The sequence below is a fragment of the Tachypleus tridentatus genome, chromosome 3, assembly GCF_004210375.1.
Source record: "Tachypleus tridentatus isolate NWPU-2018 chromosome 3, ASM421037v1, whole genome shotgun sequence".
NCBI lineage: Eukaryota > Metazoa > Arthropoda > Merostomata > Xiphosura > Limulidae > Tachypleus > Tachypleus tridentatus.
Window position 1 is genome coordinate 107647514 of NC_134827.1, and position 12442 is coordinate 107659955.

Consider the following 12442-nt stretch of genomic DNA (forward strand, 5'->3'; position numbering starts at 1 on the left):
CGTCTACTGCCGGATGAGGGCGTAAAATGACGTCACTAAACACATGTAGATAACACCTGAAAGATTTTTCAGCTTCAAGAAATAGAGCAACTGTTAATCTCTGTTAACGTCGATGTTAATCTCTGTTAACGTAGAACCAGTCAAACTGGACCGGTATAAAGTCACAGATATACTGTTCTTTATCCTAAGAATAATTAATTTGTACTGTTTGATAATTTTAGCTAAATAAAAGAATATCACGCTTATAATGTGTCCACAACAAAAAGTGTATGCGACTTCTACGGCGTCAAGTATCGAACGTTAGATCGTTCGATCCGCAGCCCAACACGTAAACCTCCACGCCACTTCGGCTGATCAAGACACTAAAATCAGTTTTAATTAGTAAACATTATTTTGCGTTCTCTTTTTATTATACGTTCAATTTCATCAACGTTTCGTTTTGTTTTTCCAGAATATTTAAAACTCAAACATAACTTTCAAGCACGTGAAGAGTGAAAAAACGAAAATCGGGTTCGACAAGAGTTACCATCATTAGGACTAATATCTATAGCCTACCGGATGTAACTAACAATAAACGTTTTTTTTTTTTCTTAATATACCTTTTCTTTTGTTTGCTTGTTTGGAATTTCGCGCAAAGCTACACGAGGGCTGTCTGCGCTAGCCGTCCATGGTTTACCAGTGTATGTTTCGTCATACTTATGAAAACTAGTTTATTCCGTCTTCGTCAGGTGCATTATGTTATCTAAACTGTCTCCTTCAATAGAAAGGTTTTAACTCTTTTTTACGTTTTTAAAACTTGACTTTTCAAAAATTATTTCACTCGGGGTCTTTTTGTAATTTTTTTTTATTTTAAGAGCTATTGTTATTTCCAAATTATCATAACCTGAGGAATATTCCGGTATTGTTTCGATACTGACAGATGTTTTGGTATTGTTTCGATGTGGAGGTATGTTTGATATTGTTTTGACACTGACAAATGTTTTGGTATTGTTTCGATGTGGAGGTATGTTTGATACTGTTTCGATACTGACAGATGTTTTGGTATTGTTTCGATGTGGAGGTATGTTTGATACTGTTTCGATACTGACAGATGTTTTGGTATTGTTTCGATGCAGAGGTATATTTGATACTGTTTCGATATTGACAGATGTTTTGGTATTGTTTCGATGTGGAGGTATGTTTGATATTGTTTTGACACTGACAGATGTTTTGGTATTGTTTCGATGTGGAGGTATGTTTGATACTGTTTCGATACTGACAGATGTTTTGGTATTGTTTCGATGTGGAGGTATGTTTGATACTGTTCGATACCGACAGATGTTTTGGTATTGTTTCGTTGCAGAGGTATATTTGATAACTGCCTCGATACCGACAGATGTTTTTGGCATTGTTCGATGTGGAGGTATGTTTGATATTGTTTTGACACCGACAGATGTTTTGGCATTGTTTCGATGTGGAGGTATGTTTGATACTGTTCGATACCGACAGATGTTTTGGTATTGTTCGATGTGGAGGTATGTTTGATACTGTTTCGATACTGACAGATGTTTTGGTATTGTTTCGATGCAGAGGTATATTTGATACTGTTTTGACACTGACAGATGTTTTGGTATTGTTTCGATGTGGAGGTATATTTGATACTGTTTTGACACTGACAGATGTTTTGGTATTGTTTCGATGTGGAGGTATGTTTGATACTGTTTTGACACTGACAGATGTTTTGGTATTGTTTCGATGTGGAGGTATGTTTGATACTGTTTCGATACTGACAGATGTTTTGGTATTGTTTCGATGTGGAGGTGTGTTTGATACTGTTTCGATACTGACAGATGTTTTGGTATTGTTTCGATGTGGAGGTATATTTGATACTGTTTTGACACTGACAGATGTTTTGGTATTGTTTCGATGTGGAGGTATATTTGATACTGTTTTGACACTGACAGATGTTTTGGTATTGTTTCGATGTGGAGGTATATTTGATACTGTTTTGACACTGACAGATGTTTTGGTATTGTTTCGATGTGGAGGTTTGTTTGATACTGTTTTGACACTGACAGATGTTTTGGTATTGTTTCGATGTGGAGGTATGTTTGATACTGTTTCGATACTGACAGATGTTTTGGTATTGTTTCGATGTGGAGGTATATTTGATACTGTTTTGACACTGACAGATGTTTTGGTATTGTTTCGATGTGGAGATATGTTTGATACTGTTTCGATACTGACAGATGTTTTGGCATTGTTTCGATGTGGAGGTATGTTTGATACTGTTTCGATACTGACAGATGTTTTGGTATTGTTTCGATGCAGAGGTATATTTGATACAGTTTTGACACTGACAGATGTTTTGGTATTGTTACAATGTGGAGATATGTTTAATATTGTTTCGATACTGACAGATGTTTTGGTATTGTTACAATGTGAAGGTATGTTTAATATTATTTCATATTCCTTAATACTCAAGCACTTATAAGGCAAAAGAAAGGTTTATATTTCAGTTTTAGTCGATGGATATCAACCTGATCATAACACCACATCAATATTAGCTACATCCATTATTCTAGTTGTATGTGCTTACCCCGCCGATAATTTGTCATTTTCTAATTCTATTATCCATGTTCGGTGTTCCCTTCTTTTGTTATCCTTATTATCTTCTCTAATTCAAGGTTCGTATCCCATTATCATTAAAAAATTTCATATTATAAAGCCTTTTATGTACCATAAAAATTACTGTTAAACACATCTGTTCTACTAGCATAGCTGGCGGTTTCCTTTACTGTACGAACTCAAAATTATAGACGGTTAGCGGAGATAATTCTTGTGTAGCCTTCTTCGAACGTTTCGAACAAAAGAAAAGCCAAGAAGTCTCAAAATACCATACATATGGCTGAATGTGTTTGTACGATAGATGGATGAAAAATGGATAATTTCTAAATGGAGAATCATACTTGAGGTGTTGGATGTGAAACAACATATTTACCAATCCAGCAAGGATAGAACATGTGGTTTTGTGGAATGTTAACCTAATTTTCTTATTACTGTGATGCTTCTATTTTCAGCATTACTGGCATCTTAATACATAGTCAAAGTTTTTAACTCTTACGTTTTGTTACTTGGAAGATTACCAAGTATTAAGAACCATGAATCTTTAGTCAAGTGAGTGAAATAATCCTGTTACACGAAACACGCATACTCTTATGGAAGTGGTATATCTTTACTATTGAACGTGACGAATTTCGAAATCATTATTACTCAGAAATGAATACAGGTTAGGCTTAACTCACACTAAGCCTACTTTGAACTCGCTAATTCATGTTTCGTGTTCCTGTGTTAATTTACGTAGATATAACTAGGCCTAATTCCTCTTCTTTAAGGTTTAATTTTTTTAATTACTTATAATCTATTTTGTTTTCTCCGTCGATATTAAGTTTAAAAGCCATGAACGTTTTTTAATCACATGATTTATTATTATAGTTAAATTAAAACTATGAAAACATCTCCACTTAATAGTTTAAATGTGTCATGTATGACGCTTCTGTTTAAGTAAAGTGATACAGCTAACTAAATTCATATTATAACATCTGGTCTCCATTATTTAAACTGGAGAATTTGTGAGAAGAGCAGGAGAATTTTAAAATACATCTATTGCCTAGCAACCATAGCAACATTAATAAAAACATGTGTAATCTAATTTTTTTTGAGGCGAGAACATTGTCATGGAATTGCCTAGAGAAGGATGCTCAGTCATTACTTTAGACGGTAATTAAACACAACGCTACTCAATGGGCTATCTGTATTCTGTCCATCACAGGTATCGAAACTCGGTTTCTAGAGTTGTACGTTTGCAGACATGCCGCTGTGCCACTGAGGAGGCATTTGGTATGGAAATGGATGTATGCATAACAATTAGGTAATACACCCTCTGACACTACATGGCTCTCTTCAAAAAATTCGTACAACAAGGCTTAACTTTGGCCTTTGATTAATGAATCGATTTAATAGGTATTTAACAATATTTTGCCAAAGGAAATACTTTCCGTTTTGTACTTCCAGATTTTATATGTATTCCAGAAACAAAGAACAGACACGTACGGTGTGAAAGAATAACAAATGTTATAACAATAACTACCAAAACAAGCACAGTTTTGTAACCTCCAACAATCTCTTTATCACGAACAAGTTGTCATATAGATACCCTTAGAGAATATTCAAACTAAATATATAAGAAACTGTATTCTACTAACTTTGGCTATCAAATTGTGCTAGAGCTAACAACTCTTATGTTTATATGTATATTTTCTAGTTTCTTTTATTTATTTTCTACTTCCACTGGTATTCTATATTAATATTCCATTTTATTCTGTGTAGGAACGGGCGAAGCCTGGTGGATAACGTGCCCAAACTCTAAATACAAAGATTTGCATCTCTGTGGCGTAAAAACTCCTTACCCCCGTGGATCATCCACAAGTGTGACCATCAGATCACATTAGTAATCCAGACAACGACAGTTTAAGTGTTATTGGTAGTTGTGTTTAACTTCTCTGTAATCTATCGGTTCAAAATTAGGGTTAGATATGAATATATAGCCCTTTGTGTGGCTTTTCGCTATGAATCTAAAACAAACAAATTCTCTGTTATTTTCATCTAAATTTTGTATCTGGTTTTCTCCCTCTCTGTACACCAATCTCGGTGCTTTCAGGTCACTTTGTTTGTTTTTCCCTTAATATGTCACAGTATAAACTTAACCCTAAGTAAATGGTCACAGTATAAACTTAACCCTAAGTAAATGGTCACAGTATAAACTTAACCCTAAGTAAATGGTCACAGTATAAACTTAACCCTAAGTAACTGTTCACAGTAAAACTTAACCCTAAGTAACTGGCACAATCCTGTGTTATCATTTCATAAGAGCCGTCTCTGCAGGGTCTTTAGTTTGGTTTACCCCATTCTTCAGAGGCCCCTTCCTCTCGTGATGGTAGTTTTTACTGATCTCATCTTCCAGCTGATCGAATATACGCAAGTAGCGCTCCTAGTGGGAAACTCGAACATTTTTTTTTAAACTGTGATTTTTGCATATGAAGACGATAAAAGAGCAAACTTAAATAGCTCTTCCATTGGTTGGTGATGTAAAACCAATCTTTTACAGACACCACAAGATACAAAAATCATTTAATTAATAACACAGAAGTAGAAATATATATTCGCATGTATAAGTTAAAAACCCGGCATGGCCAAGCGCGTAAGGCGTGCGACTCGTAATCCGAGGGTCGCGGGTTCGAGCCCGCGTCGCGCCAAACATGCTCGCCCTCCCAGCCGTGGGGGCGTTATAATGTTACGGTCAATCCCACTATTCGGTGGTAAAAGAGTAGCCCAAGAGTTGGCGGTGGGGGGTGATGACTAGCTGCCTTCCCTCTAGTCTTACACTGTTAAATTAGGGACGGCTCGGTGCAGTGGGCTAACAACCTACTCACTTAAATACTTGTTGAAGAATCCACAAGCGATTGCGCCCCTATGTTCCCAGATGGAATCGAGAGGTGAATGAATGAATGAATAAGTTAAACTTATAGTAAAAGACGTTTTATGATATATGTTCTTTATTTTTTACGGAAGAGACATAGAAATGATCTATGTCTCTTCCGTAAAAAGTAAACAGCACTTGTATATCATGAAACGTCTTTTAAACCTCTAATTAAACGAACTGAGGAAGCGCACATTACATGCAATGTTACCAAATGGTATCCCTAATGTCTTGTTTACGTTGTTTTTGAAGGACTGGTGTTAGCTATCCCTGTGTTTACTTCCATTTTATAAAAGTTTTTCTTCACTAGTGTTTTTAATGCAATGTTTTAACAGACATAAGGAGCAGTTTCCAGTTACCATACAGCCAACCCTAGTTGATGGATGGTAACATACAAAATGGATCATTTCGCTATATAAATATGTATATATTTGTGTGCATAAACCCTCTCTCCATATTTAAAAGTGTATATACCCACATCTTTTATTTGTGTTTTCTGGATTTGTTTTTTTATTTATCTATTTATCTACCCATATCATTCAATAGTCTACCTGATCGACAAACAGTCTACCTGCTTAAACTATTCACATGTTCTGTACAGAACTTCTTTATAAGTATTATGTAAGTAGAATATTAATTATACAGTTCTCTTACTACAAGCACGTGCTGTTTGGCGGTTTTATCGTCACCGTCTGGGTAGTGGATGGATTCCTGTTTTTACCCCTAAATCATTTATTTATAAATACAAGTGAACATGATTAGAATGTTCAGACTTGTATTGTTATTATTATTTGTGTTTTTTTTTACGATTTTGAGTTCCTACATGAAGAGCGTTTTTTTTTCACAGGAAGTTGTAACTGGCACGTGTTAGTCACGAGCTAAGATAGACGGGTGAAAGGTCTTTTGTTGGCAGGGGCCGTTCGTTAGTGTTCACACTTACATAAGTTTGTTATGAAGTTATTTTAGTTTAATGGATTTTTCTAGTTAACCCCTCACCACCACCAATCTACATTCTCCTTTACCCCCAGTTACGTCTGTAACTAACCCAAGAGTGGATCCCTAACCGAAAACAAAGCTCTTTAGGACATCCCACCCTCTTAGTGTGTGTAACAGTTCACAGTTTGAAAAGTGACACACCCGTGGGCACAACACAGATAGCCTAATGTGTCTTTGGGCAAACAAACAAAAGTTTCCCTTCACAAAATAGCCTATTTTTTATTTAAAATTTTAACATCTAATTTTGATTAACACGTGGTATGTTAATATAAACTTTTTTAATTTTGATTTCTTTTGAAAGAATTGTTTTAACCACGTGATTTTTATCACTTATAATCCCCCCCTAAATATTTCGTGGGATTCTACCTTTTCTATTCGTATATCTGAACGACATGTTATACGTACAATGTTCTAAAAGGCCAAGTCTTAGATTCCAGTGATTTAGGCAATTTTTTTTCTGATTTTTGAACTACCCGCCAGAGGGAAGCGGGAAGAAAGAAACCAGTCACGGGTGTTTGAAACGGATACCATTAACCGAATTGCGGAATTTACTGTTATTTGTGCCTTTGTAACTCTAACAGTTACTGTACGAAGCGTATTTGATATTACCACGTCTCGAACCATGGATCTCAAAGCCTCTAGACAACACTCAAGCTAGATATAATAGAATAGATGTAACAATTCATAAACGCTGAAAATTGTAGCTCTCGAATCTCTTTTATTTTCTATTCAAAATTTACGAAAAGTAAAGTTAAAGGCTCGGCATGGCCAGCTGATTAGGGCGCTCGACTCATAATCTAAGGGTCGCGGATTCGAAACCCTGTCACACAAAACACGCTTGCTCTTCCAGCCCTGTGACTTTTATAATGTGACGGTTAATTCCACTATTCATTGAAAAAGAGTAGCCCAAGAGTTAACAGTGGGTGGTGATGACTAGCTGCTTTCCCTCTAGTCTTACACTGCTAAATTAGGAACGGCGAATGCAAATAGCCCTCGTGTAGCTTTGCGCGAAATTCAAAAACAAACAAAAGAAAACATCTTTATAACAGTACAGTTCTGAATACATTACACAAAACGACGACTTGGAAACCTGCGAACACAGAATAGAATCGGTAAGAAAGAATACAAGAGAAAGGTTTGGTTTTGGTTTGTTCCGAATTTCGCGCGAAACAACACGAGGGCAATCTGCGCTAGCCATCTCTAATTTAGCAGTGTAAGACTAGAGGGAAGGCAACTAGTCATCGTCATCCACCGCCAACTCTTGGGCTACTATTTTACCAACGAATAGTGGGATTGACAGTCAAATTATAACGCCCACACGGCTGAAAGGGTGAGCGTGTTTGGTGTGACGGGGATTCGGAACCGCGATTCTCAGATTACGAGTCGAGTTTCTTAACCACCTGACCATGCCGGGGCCCACTAACAGAAAGGAAATCTAGAATACTCTTTAAGATAAAGAGAAGACGAGAATGAAAAGTGAACAAAGGCCGATGGTCAGTAAAGAAAGTGATAAAAACACAAATATAAGGGAAATTAGAAGAGGAAGCTGAAATAAGGAAGGCTGGAAACAGACAAAAACACAAAGATGGACAGGAAACGGGAGCATGTGAAACGAATAAGGTGAGTAAGAGAAGGTAAAAACTACTTTGTTTGTAATTAAACGCAAAGCTACACAATGGGCTACCTGAGCTCTGCCCACCATTGGTATTGAAGCCCTGTTTTTACCAGGGTGGGTCTGCAGACATACCGATGTGCCACCTTGTGGATATAGTGTGTATTTTTATACATTTATGCCGAAACTCGAGACTATGTAAAGTTAGAGTAAGCGTAACACAAAAGAGGTGGTGGCCAGGAACAATGAATTACCTATATTTTTTAAAGTTGATAAACGTAAAATCTGACAAGATGACTCTCTATATGGTCCTTTTCAGGACTTCTCTAAAGAAGGCTGTAGAGTAGTAGCCGAAACTGAGGATCAGAATTATTTAATAGTTCCTATCTAATAGTCTATACCAATGAATCAGGGATATGCTTATGGAATGCCAACTCTAAAATCCGGGATTCGATTTCCCCGAGGTGAACAGCATTGTGTAGTCTTGAACTGAGACGGGACAAATTTTAGAACGAACACCTGGTAACATAAAATTACATCTTGTAGTAAACAATTAGTAATTAACTATGATTTTACTTAGATATAAAAATATTAACTAATTATAATTAAACTTAGATATAGGTTATTAACCAATTATAATTAGATTTAAATATTAAAAAAAATCCAATTGGTACAACAGTATGCCTGTAGACTTTGCAACGCTAGAAACCGGGTTTCGATACCTGTGACGGACAGAGCACAGGCAGCCTTTTGTGTATCTTTGTGCTTAATTACAAATAAACAAAGAAAATATATAAAAATTATTAAGTAATTATAATTTCACTTAAATATAAAAAAATTAAATAATTATAGTTAGGCTTAGCTAATAGTATAGGCTAATAAGGGTAACAATGAGTCATATCACATTATCTAAACGTCAAGCACGTGAAATCTTTCACTGGCGAATGGTACCAGCATATTTCAGAACCATCTTTAAAAGTTGACGTTTGTTTCAGTTTCCAACAACCCCCACCCCAATGGCTCAGCAGCAAGTCTGCAGGCTTAAGACGCTAAAAAAAATAAAAGTAGTTTTATTCTATATCCGTGCAGTACAGATAGCCCATAAAGTCGGGTGGTGCTTAACAAGAACCACACCCTACAGGAGTGAGTGCATGCATCGGGAAACGTGGTAATAAATGAATTTCATATAATAACAGCTCAAGTAATGGAAAGATAATAACGGAACTTGAGAATAATGAACCGTATTAAAGAGTCGCTCGTGTTGAATGAAGTGAGTTATCACACTTCCGGTTTCATCGAAGACTGGTAATTTCTTTTTTTTCATTAAAGACTTGTGAGCTACTCGAGTTGTGTAGACCCCCCTGTGGTGGTTGGTTATTTTACAGATAGAAGTGGGATGAAGTAATTTTCTTACGTTTGTCTGTGTAGTTATTGTTTTTGTTTTTGCTCCCTGCAGACCGACGGTCGACGTGTTTGAAATTCTCCAACTTTTGGTTCTCACAATTAGGTAGTTTTTATAGTAGATGAAACCGTTTCTCAAAACTGTAGTTACCATTCTATAGAGGTCTGAGCAAAATAGTTCGAAATCAAACGTGACACGATATTCTGTTCAGTAAACACGAAGATCAATTTGATTGGATTGTTTGTGTGTGTGTGTGTGTGTGTGTGAGTTTTGCTTTGGTTGTCTGCAAGCAGTTGGACAGGAAGCTGTCTGCACACTGCCCACAACGGGTATCGAAAGCCGGGTTTTAGCGTTTTAAGTTTCAGACTTCCCGCTGAGCCACTGGTTATTTCAGTTACTACAGTACACGTTTGTTCTTAAACAAGTACAAATTAGTATCACGGGTATCGAAACCCGGACTCTAGCGTTGTAAGTCCCCAGACGCTCTGCCACTGGGGTAGGGGTGTAACATCTAAGATAAAAAACACGAAACAAGCGTTGATTAAACTCAAACTGAACTCGGTTGTTTTAAACCTAATCATCGTTTGAAACGTTGGAAATCAGCGAATATTTCTTTCATATTTCACGTGTTCATTCTATCAGAGCGGTGATAACGTATGGGTTAGGGAGATCTAAAAATGATGCAAGTGTCACGAAATATTATGATAACTCGTTTGTCTGTCGAGAGAGGGCTAGTGACGTGCACTAATTTGTCTTCAATGGATATTTGTACACTTATTTGATGGTCTGCAAGCAGCTTCACAGACATGTTGACTTGAATATTTTGCCTGCTAGTTATGTTCTAATAAAGTAACATGTTTCTAACTTGTTACTCCTATAATTCAAGTACTTAAACGTTATTTTGGGATATCTTACATCAACTACATTGCTCCGAGAGTACGAATAATTACTGTATTTGAAATTTGAATGTAATTTTTAATTTATCTTCACGAGATCCTGGTCAGCACTTTATGTGAAGTGACTGTAATTAATCTAAAATTCATAACTCGTTCATTCTTATTGTTCCTGGACAGAAAGTGTTATTTCCCAATTGCTTATGTCTAAAGTAAATAAAAAAGACCTATTTTTCTCTTCAAACTTTGCTTTTGTGACCTGAATAATGAAATTTTCAAATTTACCCATTTTCCAGAACATTCAAAGTAGATTCAGTGTTGAGTAGCTGATAGAGAACATTCTCGAACTTAAGATAATTTTCAAGAACCTTTTAGAATTTTCTAGAACTCTCCATAGTAATATATGTACAGGGGCTCACCACTCACCACATCAGTTTAGTTCGAGCTGCCTAAGTAAACACATAGACCTATCTGATTTTATCAGAGATAGCACCAAGAAGCTACAAGCATTCTGCTATGTATGTAGCCAATTTATCAAGACAAAAGTGAAAAAGTACTCTGTGACAGCATCTGTTAAAATGTGTGAAGCCTACAAGTCATATTTCGACATGCCTGTCGGGTATCAAGACAAACCCTGGGCACGTGCAAAAAAACTCTAGAAGGTAAGACGAACGATTTCTGCTGGCTTGAATAGTAATATTTTATATTATACAAATTTTAGACCTTTTAAAATTTAAATATATTTTAATTTATATTTTTTAAATTTCTAATAGTATAGAAAAATATCACATATAAAATATTTTGTATGAACCTCTTACACATTAGTTGTGGATGAAATAAGTTTATTCTTTATACTAACAATTTTATTTTACTCTTTTTGCAGGATGGTACAGAGGGGAAAAGAGAGCCACGAAGCTCGCTATTCTAAGAATTTGGTGTGAACCCACTGACCACTCAAGCAATTGCTACTTCTGCATGGTGGACCTTTACAAACGTCGGGCTGGCAAGAATGCATCTGCTATCATGTATCTGAACCTCTTGATATGGAGTCTGCAGCCTTCAAGTACCTTCGAGACTTCTTTCCTAAGCTGTCTGAGGCAAAGATCAAAACTGGTGTCTTCGTTGGACCACAAATAAAGAAGATCCTGGAGTGCACAGAATTCCCCAAGAAACTCAGTAGGAAGGACAAAAAACGCTTGAGGCAGCTTTATCGCAGTGGTTCGGGGCTTCTTCGGCAATCACAAGGCCGAAAATTATGTGGAACTGGTTGAGGCTCTGGTGAAGAACTACGACAAAATGGGCTGCAGGATGTCCCTGAAAGTCCATATCCTTGATGCTCATCTTGATAAATTCAAGGAGAACATGGGAGCATACCCACAGGAGCAATTCAAGCGCTTCCACTAAGATATACTGGACTTTGAACGCCGCTACCAAGGAGCGTGTAACGAAAACGTGGTGGGAGACTATATTTGGGTGCTGATACATGAAAGTGATTTCCATTACTGTCGCAAATCTCGAAAAACTACCCACTTCTAAACATTTTTGTATAAATACATGTAAATCTTGATTCATATGTTGTTTTATTCAGACCTTATGTAAATGAAAATGTGCAAATTTGCCTGTTTTTACATATAAAATAGGTTAATTTCTTAATGTTATTATCCAGGTCACAAAAGCAAAATTTGAAGTGAATAATGGTCATTTTCTGTACCTTTACAACATAAGCAGTTAGGAAATAACACGTATTATCCAGGAACAAAATTTGTGTTTCACCACCAGTTAACGATTGTTAATAATACCACCAGTTAATAATTGTTAATAAATAATACCACCAGTTAATAATTGTTAATAAATAATACCACCAGTTAATAATTGTTAATATTTAATACCACCAGTTAATAATTGTTAATATTTAATACCACCAGTTAATAATTGTTAATAAATAATACCACCAGTTAATAATTGTTAATAAATAATACCACCAGTTAATAATTGTTAATATATAATACCACCAGTTAATA